Source organism: Gouania willdenowi, chromosome 10, assembly GCF_900634775.1.
Source record: "Gouania willdenowi chromosome 10, fGouWil2.1, whole genome shotgun sequence".
Lineage (NCBI taxonomy): Eukaryota > Metazoa > Chordata > Actinopteri > Blenniiformes > Gobiesocidae > Gouania > Gouania willdenowi.
Window position 1 is genome coordinate 4,895,534 of NC_041053.1, and position 16,875 is coordinate 4,912,408.

The window sequence follows — 16,875 nt, forward strand, 5'->3', positions numbered from 1 at the left end:
GGCGTGCTGCTCCCGGTGCTGCTTCTATTCCGGGTCCTTCTGGACTGTGGGATAAAACTTGTAGTGGGCTTAACTTTAGACAAGTTGATCCCAAATACCTGTTTCAGGTATTACCACTCACTCCTTCCCTCTGCCCACAGCCACCACCATTATAGTTAAGCCTCACGCCTACAACTTCACATCTCACTCTCACTTTACAGTAATCAACTCCTCCCCACCCTTCTATTTCTCTACCTTGAATCGCTCCTTCCTGCTCTCTTCCCCCTCCACCTCCCCCCCCAACCCCTCACCTAGGTGTAACACTGGCCTCTCTTTTTATATTCTCCCTTAATAAAGTGTTTCTTACCCTTCCTTAGGGAGGGCTGGTAATGGTCTCAATTATGCAATAAAATAATGCAATTAATTGAATTGCAATAACAAAAAAAAAAAAAACGCATTGCTGTCTAAAAAAGATTGCACTTCTTGGAGTGTTGACCTTTGACTACATGTGCAGACAAAAAAAAAAGCTGTTTGAATCACTCACCAGTCGCTTTCTTCCTTCTCCTCTTCTTTTTTGAGCACATAAATATTCCATTTAAGACGATATATTGTTGGGTTTTTTTTACCGCTGCATCGCATTGAGTCAAACAAGCAAAGAACACGTCAGCTCATCCAATACAGGCGATACAAGTGACTCTTAAAAGTGAAACTGTTTCTGAACGCTTCAATTCACCTATATACGTAACGGAAAGATATTCATTGTGGTTAACTCACATTAATGTGGTTCAAACAGATATTCACAACTATTGCTGCAGGGTTGGATTAATGCAAATTGACAGCCTTTGTTTCTGTTCCCTCAATCTATTTCTCTGAGATGAAGAACATTTTACAATCTTTTAGTTTTCTCCCTTATAAACTAAAGAGAGCGAAAACATTCAAAAGGTCATAACGTCTTCAAACATTCTTTGATTTCTATGTGTTCGAAACCATCGTAAATCTTAGAATCCACACTTTCAGAATCTGTAAATAACTCAAAATATATCGCACCCTGGACAACTTTTTCCTGGTTTTCTCATGGCGTGTCACATATTTGTCTTTGAATACTTCTTTTATTTGTAGAAAACAAGAACCCAATCATAATAGTTCCCTAAAAAATTGACAAAACACGCAAAATACTGAATTAAATTGTGTGTGAAATAAACACTAACATTATTTAAATATGCAATGAAATAAACAAAATGTAAAAAAATTACATAAAATAAAAAAAAATAATCCTATTATTATTTTTAACACACGATGTGGTTTGCAAGACTTTTGGCATTAGTTAATTCATAGAAAAGCTGGAATATGTTAATGATCTATTTTCTCTTACAATGATAAGAGAACAGCTGACATGTGTGCAGTGAAAGGTAGAGTAATTATCTGGGTTTGCGGTTGTCACATTTTAGTGAAAAGTGAGTGACGGGAACAATATATAATCATTTTCTTTACTCGTGCTCGCCCTGGGACAAAATCTGTTATTAATTTGTGTTATAGTTCATATGCAGGCAGGACAACAAAGAGAAAACATCTTCATGTGTAACAATGAGCTCCATCTATCCCAGAGATATGTTATAATGATCTCTCCCATATACAGTATGTGTGTTTGTGTGTGTGTGTTGTGGGGGGGGGTAGTTCTTCACCTCAGGCTATTTTTGACATGTTTGACTGACAAGTGGTTGTTGATAGCAAATGTATACCGCATAAACAAGTTGAAACCAAGTAAAAAAAATAAATAAAAATACAACAACAAATGAATAAAATATTACTTTACTAAAAAGTCGAAACAAATTACAAAATAAAATGCTGCAAAGTACTAACTAACTGAAAAATAACTAAAGCACAAATCCAAAATTTTACTATTTAACTAACGCAAACTTTTTGGAGTTCAAGGAAAACAGGACCCAGAGTGGACCGACTGGGAGGTAGAAACATCAAACAAAAGCAATCTCAGACATGGGACATGAAGACGATGCATCAGCAGCGTCCTTAAATCCTTTGGTGATGCAGTTTCACCTGCTATGAGGAATTCACTAAGATTGCAGCAATGATTAGTGCACGTACAGAAATAGTGGAGACCGTCCTATTTAAATGAGCGTTTTGCTCGTTCAATGTGGAGACGTGAGTGCACAGAAGCATACAATGACATTTGAGGAAGTTAAAATGGAGGCAGATGGACTTCTCTGTCTGCTGCACAAACATTTAATAATGTATAAAATTAAAAAAAAAAAATATTTATTTGTATTTATTCATTTTTTTAACAACTTTAAAACCTAATGATATTTTTTCCCCTAATTTAATGTGGCTGCTCCGTCATGTCCTGTAACTTTGCTCTGATCAGTCCATGAATAATAGGCAGATTTGGACAGAAACTATCCTATTGATCTGAGTTAATGCAGCAACACAGTCTGTCAATCAGTCGATCAGCACCATCAGCATCTGATCAGCTGATTCAGGTCTGATACTCCTTCCATCAACGTGACACGAGAGTTTAACGGTCAAAACATCAGCGACATCCATGCAGCTCCATGCACAGCATTCTCTCTGCACCACATCCTGTCACACACACCAGTTAGGGATGGGAATTGAAAACCGGGAAGCGGTTCTCAGAAAGAACCGGTTCCCAGTGATCCAATTCCTAGGAATTGTTTGTTTGTTTGCCTGTCAATTCCGCTTATTGGTTCCTCTTACATCGCAAATACGTAGCGATAAACTCCTCCAGGTCCTGTATATTGTGTTTATGCTAGCACCAAGTGAAGCTCCTTCCACCATATAGTTGTTTGCTGTCCACCGCAGAGAATCCACCTCCTCCACCCACAGCTGTGCTGTCCTCCGTGCTGTGTTTGTAGCGTCTCTGTTGCTACGCTAGGCACTTCGGGTTCTGTACACTCGCACAAAAGTTGCTTCTTGCACAGTGTTTTCTAACGACAACAACAAACTTCCACAAGAACACACGCCTAGTCACCAGTTTATATCCTCACAACGAGTAATCAGACGAGGGAGACGGACTGGTACTGATCGTTGTCTTTAGTTCACACACACGTTTTCATTTGCATGCCTTACTATAGCCTAATCTCAGAAAAACATTCCCACATTTTTACATTTCCATACCTTACAGGGGTTCTCGTCTGCGCTGTTGAGTGAAGGGGCCGCCGACGTTTTAGTTTTGCTCCCCTACGGAGCAATGTCACCCCCTATGTTCAGTTTTCAGCAACATAGGTGGGATTTTCTGTTGTTTTTTTTCCTTTTTTAATCAGTACTGTCATAATAATTGTTGCACACTTGGACACAAAAGGGACTTTCAGGCATACACAGGTTGTTTAAACTCTCTTTTTAATCTCCATAACCGAAAAACACATTCATCAGCCGCACTGTCTATTTAATACAGGCGATCTGCCCCGATGTACCTGTCTTTACCTGAGGACCCCTGCCGCCACTAAGCTGCTCCCCCATGCTACCTGTGTGATCCTCTGCTTGTTAATCATAATTACCATCCAATATAAATAGTGCGTCATGTGTAGCGACATATGAAGCTGCTCGTCATGTTTATAACTCGTAACGAATCATTCTACATGCACGCCCACGGATGTGAATACCGTCTGGTTGAAACGTGTTCAGGCATTGGCTTAATTTGGGTTGCACAGGTTCGGGCCGTGTTCTCTTGGGCTGGGTTTTCTTTTTTCTGCCCGATTAAAGCTATAATGTGTGCATCCTCCGTGTGTGTGTTCCAATATTACTGCAGGTCCCACATAATACCTCATTTAAATTTGAAAAGTGCGTCTTGGAATCAGTCTTTTGAATCAAATGTTATGTGTGTCTCTACACTGTCTGTGACTGTGAGTATTTATTAGTGGAGGACCTATACCAAGCATGAGTAACTCCAACTACATTCATCATCACCTTTACCAATTCAACAAATAACTTTAAAGTAAGGCTGGAACAAAGATAAAAACAACAACAAAAAAACCCAACTTTAGCTTTGCTACACTAAATTTTGCCCTCTGAGAGTTATGCATTTCAAAATTTTCCACACCGGGGGCCCTTGCTCACACGCTATGCAATCCCCCTATGCTGTGAAAAATTCCTGGTGAAAATCCTGCTTACTATATCCTTATTTTAGAAAAAAATCTTACCTGTTTCAATTTTAATGTCTTACTATAGCCTGAGCTATAGGAAACACAATTCCAAATTTATTTTTCATTTTTATGCCCTACATATGCCCTTTTTTTAGAAAAATCTCACTAAGCAACTGCCACCCCACTGTTAGCACCTGGAATTCTCAGTGGTCTCCCATTTTTTTCCTTTCTGCTTCTCTTCGAAGGCGGTCGCATTTCTTCTTTGTTCCGAGTCCTAGCCTAATCCCTATCTGCCCCAGCTCCTTGTTTTGTCTGCTGTCTTGTGGATCTAGGAGACTCTCTGCATCCATCCAAAAACCAAAACTATGGAATCGGTCAGCTGGTTACTTAATGCTATTGATCATTTTTTCTCAATGAGAAGACCAGGCCGAGGTGAGCTTGCGTGTCCGGATGGAACGTTTGCAGCCGGATACACGATGGATTCCTGGGACCGATGGAAGGTTGTGTGGTTGGCTTTACTCTCCGTGGAGGATCCATTCATGATTGGAATCATGATAGTAGGGATGCTGTTGATTGGAACTGGCAGCTATCTGATCCATCGTAATGTCTGTATTATGTTGGCAGCTGTTTTGGGAAGACTGCCGGTCATCTCTGAAGGATGGGGCAGGGCACTGAACTCTCAGAATATTACAATGAACAAACTCAAAAGTAAGCAGGAGGCTACTCTGGAGCGTTTGCGTGAAATTTAATCGATCTTGGAGAGGATGGAGAGGATGTCTCGGCCAATTGATGCCACAATATTGGATTTACTGAGACCAGAGACTTCAAGGCTACTGAAAGAGCGTTAGCCTGAAATGAAACAGATTGCTATCACCCTTTGGCCTCCCCCCAAACGCCGCCAAGGTTGTGTCTAAATCTCACCATGGACGCTTAGAGATTTATTTTTCTAGTTTTCTACTTTACTCTAGAACAGGGATATCAGTACAAAACCTGCCTTTTTTTCCCCTCACCTCTCCTTGTGTTGTGATCCCATTTCTCATCTAAAATGATATCTAGTTACTCTGTAACATGTGCAATGACAAATAAAGCTATTCATTCATTCATCCAAGTACTGACCAGGCTCTGCTTTGCTTAGTTTCTGAGATCTGATGAGATCAGGCAATGACAGGCAGGTATGAACACATACTGTATGGACTTGCCTCAGAAATATCTGTTTTTCATATTTTTTTAATTTCATGCCTTACTGCATTTTCACCCCAGCTTAAATGTGATAATCATATTTGCACTAGTTTTTAGGGTCTAATGATAGCCTTAACTCTGAAAAAAAACATATGTTTTTATATTTATTCAATTAAATTCAACTTTATTTATATAGTGCACCTTACAACAAAGTCATCTCAAAGTGCTTAACAAAAAAATAGAGTGCATAGTAAGAAAGAAAGAACCAAACAAGATCCACATGAACAAGCATTTAGCGACAGTGGGAAGAAAGAAATCTCCAGCGGAACCAGATTCAGAGGTGGCAGCCATCCGCTTCGACTGATTGGGTTAGTGAACAGAGGGGAAAATAGAATAGGATAGAAGGATAGACCATCCAAGTGTCCCAGACTAGTTGAACCATTGATCAGTCCATTCGAGTGTCTCAGACTAGTTGAGCCATGAGCCATTGATTAGGAACCGCCAGCTCCAGCATCAAGACACCTGAAACATAAAAGAGAGCGTAGGGCTAGGAGAAGGCACAGACTGCAGGAAAAACATGATACATTATGATACACTTCCTAGTGGTTGGGTTAACATTAAACATCTTGTGGCATCCTCCATGCTCGGAAATGCTACCACTACAGACAAGGTTTTGTCTTGTTCCTTGATATCATCCCCATTGCAGCTCATTAGAGCTATGTGTAGATGGTGGATTGTGTTTTAATATAATGTTGTGTTCTACTATCTAATCTTAGTTCTTAGTTTCTATTTTTAGGTTTAGAGCTTTGTCCCTAGTGGTTAGGTTAACACGATTACACGATGTACGCTTTAGCATATAAGTAGGTTTTGAGTTTACTTTTAAAGGTGGAGAGAGTAGCAGCCTCCCGTGCTAAAACTGGGAGCTGGTTCCAAAGGCGAGGAGCCTGGTAGCTGAAAGCTCTGCCTCCTGTTCTACATTACTTCTAGACACTTTAAGAACTTCCAGGAGACCAGCAGACTGAGAGCGGCGTGGTTTGCCTGGACAATAGAGCACTAACAGGTCTTTAAGATATACAGGAGCTTGATCATGTAGAGCTTTGTAGGCTAACAGGATTTTAAACTCTATTCTAGATTTTACAGGAAGCCAATGAAGGGAAGCCAATACTGGAGAAATATGTTCTCTACTGTTAGTACTGTTAGTACCTGACTCTTTAGTGAGTTACTAGGACATCCTGAAAGTAGCGAGTTACAATAATCTAGTCTAGATGTAACAAATGCATGGATTAGTTTTTCAGCCTTACTCTGGGTCAAGATATTCCTGATTTTAGAGATATTACGGAGGTGGAAGAAAGCTGTCCTTGAGTTTTGTTTAATATGAGAATTAAAAGATAATTCAGTATCTAGAATAACGCCTATGTTTTTTACTGTGGTGCTGGGTGATATAGGGCCCTATAAAATCCGCGTTAACGGAATCACAGACGGAATCACGGAATCAACCAATAAAAATGTTTAAACGCAGAAATGGACAAAATCGGCATGAAACGCAGTCACCGTGGTGCAAAGAACGTTTTTTATGGGGAAATGTTTCCGGTGGCCGCTTATTAGAAGCACCGCCCTCTCTCCTCCTGTCCTGTGCATTAAACTCATCTTAAATCACCACAAACATCTTCTAAAACAACGCAAATCATCAGTGACTGCTAACTACAGAACCTCGAGTGCCACTTTAACTTTGCTGTGCCTGTAAAGCTCCGTCCGTGTTTCGTGTAGCGCAGCAGCGCTCCGTCAGAACGTGATCAGCTTTAATCATCTTCACCTGCTCAGTGTTTGAACTGTTATGCCTGGTTAACTACGAATAACTCAGTCCGTGCTGTAATTTTGTTCTTTTTATTCCAGTTTTTTGTCTGTGTATCGTAGGGTCACATTCACAGTCAGCAAGCTACCTCAAGTACAACCGTTTCAGTGGGAACTTCCGGTTTACAAAATAAAAGTCTATTGGAACAACGTTATTAGAATGTTACATTCTAACATCTCATCAGAGCTACAGTAAAATGCATGTTGAAATTATGAATTAATAAAAAAAAATTAACTAATGAAACACAATAATGAAAACAATCAATCACTTAATTGATTTTTTTTTTAATTAAGCAATGAAAAATGTAATATTTTTTTTTCTATTTAGAGAGTGCATGGCTTATTAGCCAGAACATTGTTTTGTTTTGTTTTTTCCTAAAAAAGATGTTTTGTTTTCTTTTGTCTTTTAACTTCAGTGTATTGCCTGGTGTTACTTTCGTCCTGACTATGGCCATAACTGTCAAGTTTTGGATTTGAAAATAAGGGACATTTTCTGGTGCCCACTACGAGCCGTCCCACCTGCCCAACCAAGCTCCAGTATCCCTTATATTTAATATAGAAGTACAATAAATCTAAATATTCACTTGTCAATCACTTACTAAATACAATTAAGTGATTATAATCTGGTAGTTCAACCTTTATTAACATTGAAATGCTGTGGAACTAAACTCACATCTGAATATATTTTCTCAAAATGGTGATATATGATATAAATCTTGATAATTTTATCAAATAAAGTCTGTTCAGAAAGACAATTCTGGGTTAAATTTGCTGATGCTAAATGTTACACAGGGACATTTATTAACAAACAGCTGATCAATATGTGACACTCATTAATCATCTAACTGAGCTTTACATGTTGTTCTGAGAAGTAAAAGCAGCGACTCCTAAAACTAGTATTTTGATACATACAGTAATAAGCTATATTATTATGAAATAATATAGTTTTCTATATCGCCAAAATAGAAAACTCATATCTTGAATCTCGATATATCGCCCAGCCCTAATTCCTGAATTATAAAACAGCCTAAATTAAAACATGTGTATATGAAGCACATGTGTTTATTTAATATACTTACAGTTCATATACAAGTCAACACATTGTATATTTACTGTTAATTTCACATTGTTTGTCTTTATGTTAAACATTAACATTTTATTTTATTACATATTTTCTTATAATTTCTCATGTGGTTCTCTGATATTCACTAATGACTTATTAGACACATTTATTACAGACTTTACATTATTTAACACTTTATAAACAGTTTATATTTGTGGAGCTTGTGATTGGATGATTTTTCATGGTGACTTACGTGGTTCCTTCCTCTGTGGTAGACGTTAAAATATCAGTTATTAATCTAACAGAACGTGTAACTGTGTCACATCCTGATGGTCTTTATGAAGATAAACTCTGTCACATTTTTACAACGTATTTACACCAGTTCTTTGTTTTTTCACCTAGAACGTCTTCATTCATCATCTCTGTTCTGAGTTGTTTCTGTTGTTGCTGATGTCAGCACAAATCTCGCGAGAACTGCCACTCAGGCCATTTCAGGTGGATATTTCTCACGAGGATAGTGACAGCGTTCAGTTTAGTAAGGCATCTTTTAATTATTATTACATTAAAATACGGGATATTTACGGGAAATTCTAATACGGGAAAGATGGCGGGAAAGAGGGGTAAAATACGGGAGTTTCCTGGTCAAAATGGGATACTTGACAGGTGTGATTATGGGGGACAAAAGTAACAAAGTGTAACATCTAGTCAACGTCAAATTCCACATTGCACAGAAGATAGAATAATTTAAATTAGGTTAATTTAAACTAAGTTGATCAGAACCTAATCAATAAACCTGATCAGATTCAGTAAACCATTGATCCCTGAGAGGAAATCAGGTAACGCTAATGCTGTTCTCATACATCTTTATATGACATATAAATAATTAAAAAGGAGCAGTCAGAATAATCCATGACACTACAACTTATATCTACCTTTTAATTGTGTGTACTTTATTTTAGACATACATTTTTGTTTAATTGTGAGTTTTTTTTAGTTTATTGGTATTAATTTTTTCTCCTCACACCTGTCGGATGTTCGATAACAAGTCCATTAACCCAAACTGCTCGTGTTGGACGTCCTGTGATGTCCATCCATGGCTTCATGTTGTTCTGGCCCACAGAAAGAATACCACATCATTCATTTCCTTTCATTGTCAGCTGAGATCACTGTGTGAAACAAATAGAAACTTTGCAGCAGTTTGAAATGAAACGTGCTTATGGCGCCCTCTGCTGGCTGATGCCTTTTACTGCAGACTGATTGTTGCTAAGGGAGACTTCTCCCAGTGCTTTGAAAACTGCACGTTAAAGTAACAAAATGGCCAAATTTGGCTACACACTAGAGCTGGTTTTCTCACTCAGCCCATCTTTTCCTCAGTTACAAACAGTTCCTTAAACGGATCCTCCACTGTTTTTACAAATGTGTCTTAAAATCTTTGAAATGTACTTATTAGAATCAGAATGTGTTATTGCCATTGTTGATGAACAGAATTCACAACTAGGAATTTGCTTTGGCTTACAGGTTCTTAAAAGAGGTGCAATAGCAAACAATAGAATAGATAAAAAATTAAAAAAAAACATGCAATAATATAAACAATAAACATGTCATCAGTGCATGTTACTAAGGACAAATTTATAAAGTGACCCAAATTATAGCAGTTATAAAGTGTCATGTTTGTAGAGTGTATAAAAGTGTCAGGGTTTGAAGCAGCAAGTTACATGGTTAGGTACTGTTCATAAGTCCAACAGCAGAGGGGAAGAAACTGTTCTTATGGCGGGAGGTTCTGGTCCGGATGGACTGTAACCTCTGAAGGGAGAGATTTGAAATGTCCATGTGCAGGGTGAGAAGGGTCAGCTGTGATCCGACCTGCACGCCCCTGGGTTCTGGCGATGTACAGGTCCTGGAGCGATGGAAGGCTGTGGCCGATTGGTTTTCTTAAGCTGCCGCAGGAAGTACATCCTCTGCTGGGTCTTTTTGATGAGGGAGCCAGTGGTTCGTTCCCACTTGAGGTCCTGGGTGAAGGTGATGCCCAGGAAGAGTCCACAGTGGTGATGGGGGCATCCATCAGGGTAAGGGGGGCTGTAGTATTCCTGAAGTCCACGATCATTTCCACTGACTCATCGTTGTTAGCGATAAGTCCAAAGAGGGTGATGTCGTCCACAAACTTGATGAGCTTAACAGATCAATGCTTTATTTTGCACTATATTGTTTTATTCACTTTTAAAAATGGGACTACTTTCCAGTGTTACAGCCTGTGTTCTTCCATCTTGAAATCACGTGATTGATGTTGTCTCACTCATTTGACTGTAAACATACTATTGTTTTCTATGGTATGAAGCATTCTGCCAGCTTTTTAGATCATTTAGCAGTTTTTTCAGTCAAATTGATAAGTTGTGCTGCTTTTGGTTGCTCTGAACAGTTGCGACCCGCAAATAAAATTTATGACCGCAGGGTGCAACAGTTCCAACTCTGTGGTTTGGTCTCCCACCCAAAAGTACTTCTATCCTCAGTGTTTGTGTGTTTACAACAGTCCATGAAAACACCAAAGTTGTGTCATTTTTAAAAGTTACTGAAAATGAATATGGTGCATAATAATGTATTTTGTTAGGCATAGATTTTCTAATAAGTACATTTTAAAGGTTTTAGGCCACATTTGCAAAAACAGTGCAGGATCCCTTTAAAATACTTTAAGTATTGTTTTCTATTTTGCTTTTTTCCCCCCATTCAGGATGAATTTAGAACAACTCAAACAGTGAATCCACTTTCATTAAATGCTGTGTAGAGCTGTGTGGAGGTAGGAAAGTTTTTTTTTTTAAAGTAAACTATATAAGAATAAATGGATGAGAGCAATCTAAAAAGAAAAAGTAGTAGAAAAAGTAGTGAGAGCAGAGGGGACTATCTAGGGACGGACTATTTTTCTTTGTGGAATCAAGGTAAAATATGAAGTGTAGCACACTGACAACATTGCTCCACTCTGATGGTCTCCAAATGTGAGCTCAAATAAAATGACTCCCTGGCACCCAGATAAACAATTCTTATTATCTATTGTGTTAAAAGCCATATTTTACTATGACACATAACACTTTATGGTCATAGAATTTTAAAAAGAAAACTATGAAAATAAAAGAATTTGGACCATGTGAACCTGGTATTCATGAAGGGAATCAATGATAGAATAGACGAACAATTGAACAAAATGCAAAGAAAATATGTAGCTAAAAACATAAATGCTATGCTTAAAAATGTACACTCAATTCAATGTATTGCTATAGCCCACGTCTACTCAAGTCTCTGCAGTGGTAAGCTTTAAGGGAATGTTTGCCTCGTGGTACTAGTACTAAAACTTTAAGAAATGATTCTGTCCATTGAGTATATGCTACCAAGTCCTTGCAAAGGTTCATTTTGGAACTTAGTATATATATATATATATATATATATATATATATATATATATGTGTGTGTGTGACCAAGGAGGTACTGAACTTAAAAATAAATACTAAAATAACGAAGTAATAATATCCAAGGACACACAGATAAGTTTGTAAAAATAGGCGACAGTGCTTTCAAAAGATGGAATTCAAGTTTATTAAGACCAGGAGTAAGCATAAAAGGTTAAAAAAAAAAAAAAGAATATTAATTTCTATGACTAAAATGTAGGTATTAATCAATGGCCAATATTAAAAGTACACATTCAATTAAAACCTTACAGCCCCTGAGCCAGGACCAAACATAATCTGAAAACAATAAAACAAATTAAAACATAACCAAGTAAGGATTCCTGGAGAGGAAGTTGCCCCACCCCAAACAAACCAAAAAGTGCTACCCACAAACACACGTTAAATAAACACCCCCATCCCAAGCCCACCCAAGGGAAACTACTAACAGCTAAAAGACCCAGGGACCGTATAACTTTACTGGTGCTAAAATAGGATTTCTACAATTTACAAAAACAGAATGAAACCCTAAAAACAAACTCTAAACAAAACAGTAGCAGGCTAAAATCTGAAATTAAAAAGGAAACAGATGTTAAAACCCAAATACACAATGGATAAACTGAATATTAAAACACCTGTCCAACCTTAGAATTGCTCAAAAGAATGGTGGGGAAAGAGCTGCCACTGGAGTCCTAAAACAGCTCTAAAACCAGAAGGATGTGTTAAACAACAGGTTAAAATGCTAAAAAAAAAAAACAAGGGAGCAATTAAAAACACACCTGTCACCAGCCAGCAGCAGTCACTGACCACCAGGCATGGAGGATATTTAGACAGGACACTTTCTTCTCTTGGCAGGAAGTGGCCGTACCAAGTTAATTGAAAAGTGAGCCCCCTACTGTCCGCTACATATATATTACTTTTTTGATGGATTGGGTGTGTATCAGCTTTTCATTTCTACTTACGACTGATTAGTTCTCCATTTGAGGGTTGTTTGTTTGTCTGGTTTTTTATTTTATTCTTCAAAGAGGGCCAACTCAGTCACTCCTGGAAAATCACTAAATTGTGTTGAAATGTCATGGAAACTCGGCTTGAAGCGTTTCAGAGAGCGGGATGATAGAAAACTTTATGTCTCAGACAAAAACAATATTTTACTACAAGATAGGAGACAAAATGTGGAATGAATAAATGTCAGACAGCAGCATTGAGAGGATTATTTTACTGCCAAAGCACAGAAGAATCTCATTTAACTACAGGGATGACTCCAACGCACACATGACTCTCCCATGGGGGGAAAAAGATCTATTACAGGCTTTATTTCTTTCTTTCCTTCTTCTTCTTCTTCTTCTTCTTCTTCTTCTTCTTCTTCTTCTTCTTCTATGGTTTATTGGCGAGTGGCACTCCTCAGAGAAAGGTGCATTTTCCGCCACCTACTGTATCGGAGTATGAACCAGAGTTTTATCCTTTTCCTAAGTCATAATCCATCATCCATCCATCTTCAAACTCGCTTATTCCCGTTTATCAGGGTCGCGGGGGTCTGCCGGTGCAAATCTCCGGCTCTCATAGGGCGCTGGGCGGGGGTACACCCTGGACAGGGCGCCAGTCCTAAGTCATAATAATTATCATTATTCTTAATAAAAATATCTTAAAAAATATATATATTCTTCCCAAAACTTCTGAATCATTAAGGAATTTGATTACCCTTTTCATTTTAACTTTATTCAAAGCATTATCCACATTCATCTCCATCCCCTGATGGTGTAAATCCTGAAGCATAATTTGTCTTTGTCTTGCATATCTACTACATCTTAGGTGAACATGCTCCACATTCTCTTGGTCGTTGCAATGCTCACACAATCCTGTATCATGCTTTTTGATGAGATGTCCCAACACGCTTGCCATTCTGCCATGATATTTCTTTTAATAAATGACTTTGCCTCTGTCCTACTAAAAGGTATGTCCATACAAGGGTCATCCGTAAACACTGATGTGAGTGAGCTATATATTGTTCTCAACCGTTCCTCTACCAACACTGCCACTTTCATATTAAACTCTCGTGATTTCTCCTTACTTGAAAAACTAAAATCTACTGAGAATGCTGGAAACAGTCAATGGAACAGTCAAAGTGTTTCTAATCTATCTTCATGATCTCCACAGTTCACCCCCTCACCTAGGTGTAACACTGCCCTCTCTTTTTATATTCTCCCTTTAATAGAGTGTTTCTTACCCTTCCTTAGGGAGGGCTGGTGATGGTCACAATTATGCAATGAAATAATGCAATTTATTTAATTGCAATAACAAAAAATCCATTGCTGTCTAAAAAAGATTGCACTTCTTGTAGTGTTGACCTTTGACAACATGTGCAGACAAGTTAACAAAAAAAAATGAAGTGGATGATCTGCAGCTGTCATGATGTGCTGCCATCTAGAGGAGAATAGAGGGAAATGCTTCAAAGGACAGCAGTGATCAAAGGAATCACGCTGAGCTCATGAGTTTGTCTAGGAGAGTTCATGGATGCAGTGTCAGCGTCATGGCATAGAGTACCGAAGATTGTTGTTCACAAAGGTGGGAAATGTAAAAAAGTTGACAGAACAATGCCGTAAAAAGTGTATTTTAAACCTACGTCTGCAGTCGGGAGGAGCAGAGTCTGCTGATGTCCGTGTCTGTAGCGACCACTTGGTCAGAGGTATGTTAGCTTAGTGAGCTAACTTTGTTTTTGTGGCTGTGTTTATATAGCATTAGGTTGTCGTTAAATGCTCATTTACTATTATTTACCTTCTTTCTTTCAGACCTGCTGCACACTGTGCACATAAAGCTGAAGACGTTAGTGTTATTTCACTGCATGTCATAAAGTACTATTCAGTAGAAGTTTCTGAGAAATCTATGTTTATGTCTCATTCCTTTGAAATGCAAAAAAATAACTAACTAGTCTTTTACTATGGTCTACTGCCGGTGTTCATTCATAGACATGAATGTATATAAGTCCCGCCTTAGTCCTATACACCCCTATACAAATGGAAAAGATCGCCGACTGCGCCCAGCCAATAGGCTTCAACTTCGTGTTTCTGAGACTGTCAATCAAAGTGAATGTGGAACTGTGCACGGAAACAAGGCCACACGTCACAACAGAAAACAGGTGGATATAAATTTGGCTCTTACCTGAACCATAGAGGTATATCATCTGCTCGAGCAGAACAGCCATACCTGTCAAGTTTTGGATTTGAAAATAAGAGAAATTTTCTGGTGCCCGCTACGAGCCATTCCATTAGCCCAACCAAGCTCCAGTATCCCTTATATTTTAAGATAGGTGTAGAAGAAATCTAAAATATCCACTTGTCAACCACTTACTAAATATAATTATGTGATTATAATCTGGTAGGTCGACCTTTATTAACATTGAAATGCTGTGAACATTCCTACTAGGGCTGGTGATATGGACCAAAGCTCATATCTTAATATATTTCTTCAAAATTGTGATATATGATATAAATCTATTTCAAATGAAGTCTGGCCAGAAAGACTATTAAGGGTTAAATTTGCTGATGCAAAATGCTACACAGGCACATTTATTAACAAACAGCTGATCAATATGTGCCACTTTTGGCTTTTTCACCTGTAAGGGACAGCACGTGTGAGTGAGTTCTGTAGTGTAGCTTGTTATAGGGAAGGTCTGGGTTAGAACACACTCAGAAATCCATCTAAGTGAGCTTTATATGCTGTTTTGAGAAGTAAAAGCAACGACTCCTAAAACTGGTATTTTGATACAAAATAAGCTATAATATATATATATATATATATATATATATATATAACTGAATCATAACATAATCTAATCGCTAGAGCAGACATGGGCTCATCTGTAAATGGTTGTATTTTCTGGTTCAATAAACAGGAGGAGATTGAAATTGTGATGTAGCTGGTTATGATTTACAATCCGCATAAACAGGACTGAATCATAACATAACCTAACCACTAGAGTGATCATGTGCATGTCTGTGAGCAGTCGCATTTACAGACCTTGGAGTTGCTGTTAACTTACCAATAAACGGAAAGAGAATTGTCACTTTTATAATAAGTATTGACTAGGCCACTGGGAGTGAGGCCCAAGGCCAGGCAGGCTGATTAGATAATACTGTATCATGTTTTTCTGCAGTCAGTGTCTTCTCCTCGCTCTTCTCTGTCTGCTCTGTTTCAGGTGTCGTGAAGCTGATGATGGCAGTTCCTGATCTGTGGTTCATGGCTCAACTAGTCTTGGACACTCTGATGTTCTATCTCTCTATCCTGTTCTGTTGGTTCTTCTGTCCACTAACCCCAACCAGTCCACGCAGATGGCTGCCACCTCTGAACCTGGTTCTAACGGAGATTTCTTCTGTTAAAAGGAAGTCGTTTCTTCCCACTGTCACTAAATGCTTGTTTATGTGGATCTTGTTGGGTTTTTTCTTTCTTATTATGAATTTTATATTTTGATAAGCGCATTGAGATGACTTTGTTGTAAATTGCGCTATACAAATAAAATTTAATTGAATAAATATATGCAATTTTATAATTTTCTATATCTTGAATCTCAATATATCACCCAGCAGTAATTCCTAAATTATGAAACAGCTCAATTAAAACATAAATGTGTATATGAAGCACATTTGTTATTTAATATACTTACAGTTTATATACAAGTCAACACGTTGCATATTTCCAGTTCATTTCACGTTGCTTGTTTTTAAGTTAAACATTAACATTTTATTTTAATACAAATTTTCTTATAATTTCTCATGCTCACTCATGTGGTTCTCTGGTATTCACTAATGACTTATTAGACACATTTATTACAGACTTTACATTATTTAACACTTTATAAACAGTGTATATTTGAGCTTGTGATTGTCTGATTTTTCATGGTGATCACGTCGTTCCTTCCTCTGTGATAAACGTTAAAATCTCAGTTATTAATCTAACAGAACGTGTTATTGTGTCACATCCTGATGGTCTTTAGAAAAATAAGCTCTCTGTCACATTTCACAATGTATTTACATGAGTTCTTTGTTTTTTTTCACTAGAATGTTTTCATTCATTCATCTCTGTTGTTTCTGGGTTTGTTGCCAATGTCAGCACTAATCTCTCGATAACTGTCAGGCCATTTCAGGTGGTAGTTCTCACGAGGCTAGTGACGGCGTTCAGTTTAGTAAGGTATATTTTAGTTATTATTACATTAAAATATGGGATATTTATGGGAAAATACTAACACGGGACATTGGCGGGAATA